General features: G+C 49.7%; 1 long non-coding RNA gene across 1 annotated transcript; it reads left to right on the top strand.

Annotated features, from left to right (window-relative positions):
- Positions 1–506: 506 nt before the first annotated feature.
- On the top strand, positions 507–2,059 carry LOC123165290 (uncharacterized). Its single transcript, XR_006482915.1, has 3 exons — positions 507–1,053; positions 1,115–1,389; positions 1,523–2,059. It is a non-coding gene; the product is annotated as an uncharacterized lncRNA (long non-coding RNA).
- Positions 2,060–2,359: the final 300 nt, after the last annotated feature.

Raw genomic sequence — 2,359 nt, 5'->3', positions numbered from 1 at the left:
CTCCCGCATAGCCCCTACGCCAATCTCACCTCCCGTAGCTCCTGTCGCGCTTGTAACTGGCGTTTAAGTTGCTCATGCATGGTCCATAAGAGGCTGACAGGTGGGCCCAATTTAGTGTGAAACTGGTGTAGCCATGACAAGTTCTTAGTTAATATTTCCAGGGTCTTTCTTGCAAAGTATCCCAACCTCTAATATGTGCAGGTGCCGTAGTTGTGGGCCCAACGTCGAGTCAGCATGCCACCTCAGCACCCGTTATGGCCGGAAACGGTAGAGTGACCAATTTGCTCATCAAAATGAGTGTTGTGACCGGTTCATCACATTTTGAGAGAAAAGTGACCAATGTGCTCATCTCGTGAGAGTTCAATGACCAATGGTGCGTTTATCTCTATTCTTATCGTATCCTCCTTTGATTTTCAGAAGAAAAAAATGAAATCGCGTTTTAATTTGTCTGACCCTTTTTTGTTGCTGCTCCATAAGGTCCTCCCGGCGCGTCACACTTGCCGCCCTGCCATCCCTCCATCCGGTGTGCCCCGACGCTCCCTCCCACCATTTCTTCCCCCGCGGCAGTGTCACCATGCACCACGGAGCAAAGTCCGACGGCGGCGGCGCTGTCGGTTTGAGGAGGGAGGAGGAAGAAGGAGGGTGGAGCTGGGGCGACGGCCACACGGGAGGAGACGGGAGCATGTCAGAGCGGCGCTCAGTTTGCTCAGGTGCCGCTGTGCAGTCGTAAGAATACCAGAGGTCAGGCCTGATTCGGTCTCCGTCTTGTTGGATTCGATCCAAATTTCTTTTGTCAATCTACGAGCAGGTATATTTGGAATTGGAGGCACATATCCTGACTACTCTCTGGTTTTATCTACTTTGGCTTGTTTGCTTGCTTCAACGCATGGCGTTCTCATCCATGGGGCCTGCGGCCGGGTGGGGAGCTCCTCGCAAGTTTGTGGCGATGGCTGAAATAAATTGCGTTCGTTCATGTGGTCGACAGTGAGGAAAAAGCACATGTTTTTTTGGTTGAGGTTGCTCTGCACTTGTTCGTAGCAATACCAAACAAAGGTAGAAACTTCATTTGTTTGTTAGGCTTGTTTGTGGTCTTTCTGCTGAACTTCATTTGTAGATATTGCACGAAAGCATGATGACGACTACGAGCCCGCCCCGTCGCCGCCGCGCCTCTGCTGCTTCCGCAGTGCACTGCTATTCTTACACCTGCAGCCTTCACGGCCTGCCTCTACCGCTCCCGCCGGCACCCGGCCGTCTTCGCCGGAGAGACACCCACCGCCGGCACAGGCGCATGAGCCATCGCCGCCGGAGACAAGTCAGGGACCCGGAGCCCCCATCCTGGTATTGGACCTTCCAATTCAAGGCACCTTCCACCTAATACTCGAGTCAGTGGTATGGCACTCTCTCTCCTTTCCGGATGGGCAGATGGATCAGATGCATTTTTTCCCCCTCTTTGAAGTTGAGTACAAGCATGTATCTGAACTTTTACCCCTTCTCTTCTGTGGATGGGCACGATGTGGTGCAGGTTCCACAGATTCAGGAAACGCAGGCTGAATGGAATCCAACGGAACTAATGTTGCAGCTATAGCATCCGATATTTAGTGATACATGTTTAATTCGGTGATAACAGGTATATCATCCCATATTCTTTCACTTGCATGGTTCTGTTCCATTGATGTTGTAGCTGGTACTTGCCAGTCTCTATGGAGTATATGTACGAGTGGAGTAAGTGAGAAGAGTACATTATTGTAGGTTGCATGTACGTGTTGTAGTTACCTAAACCATGCAAAAATGGACAGATTTTTCAACATATGAAGCTGTTATTAGCTAACATCTCTTCTTTTTTTCCCATTTAGTTGCATTACTGGAAGGTGGATCAGGGCGCAGTGTTGAATCATTTTGATTGGCCCGAGAGAAACGAGGACACTGCGACAGGCAACCTTTTACTTACCAACCTCACAAATATTTGAAGCGTAAGTCTCTTGTAAGAATCGGCAGCGTTCCTACTCCGATCGAGGAGCCGTGTTTGGTTTATATTGATATGGGCAGAACAGCCGTGCCTTGGCTTACAAGTTGAAGAGACCAGATCGCTAAGAGCATCTCTAGTAGTACCCCTAAACCCCCAAATCTGTAAAAATAACTGTTTTTTTTACAGTTTGGACAGAAAAAAATGTGTAGACTAGACCCCTTTAACCCTTAGATCCTCAAATTTTTTTAGAGGCCCAACCCGGAAACACATCTCCAACCTGTAGAAGTGAGGGCTTGGGAGGAAAACAGGGGTTGACCCCCAAATCGTAGCAACGACGCGCGGGAGGGAAGTTTCATCCTCCCCAACTTCCGCGCCGCCGCCGCCGCGCGGATC

The sequence above is a fragment of the Triticum aestivum genome, chromosome 1D, assembly GCF_018294505.1.
Source record: "Triticum aestivum cultivar Chinese Spring chromosome 1D, IWGSC CS RefSeq v2.1, whole genome shotgun sequence".
NCBI lineage: Eukaryota > Viridiplantae > Streptophyta > Magnoliopsida > Poales > Poaceae > Triticum > Triticum aestivum.
This window is presented reverse-complemented; position numbering and strand designations above follow the sequence as displayed.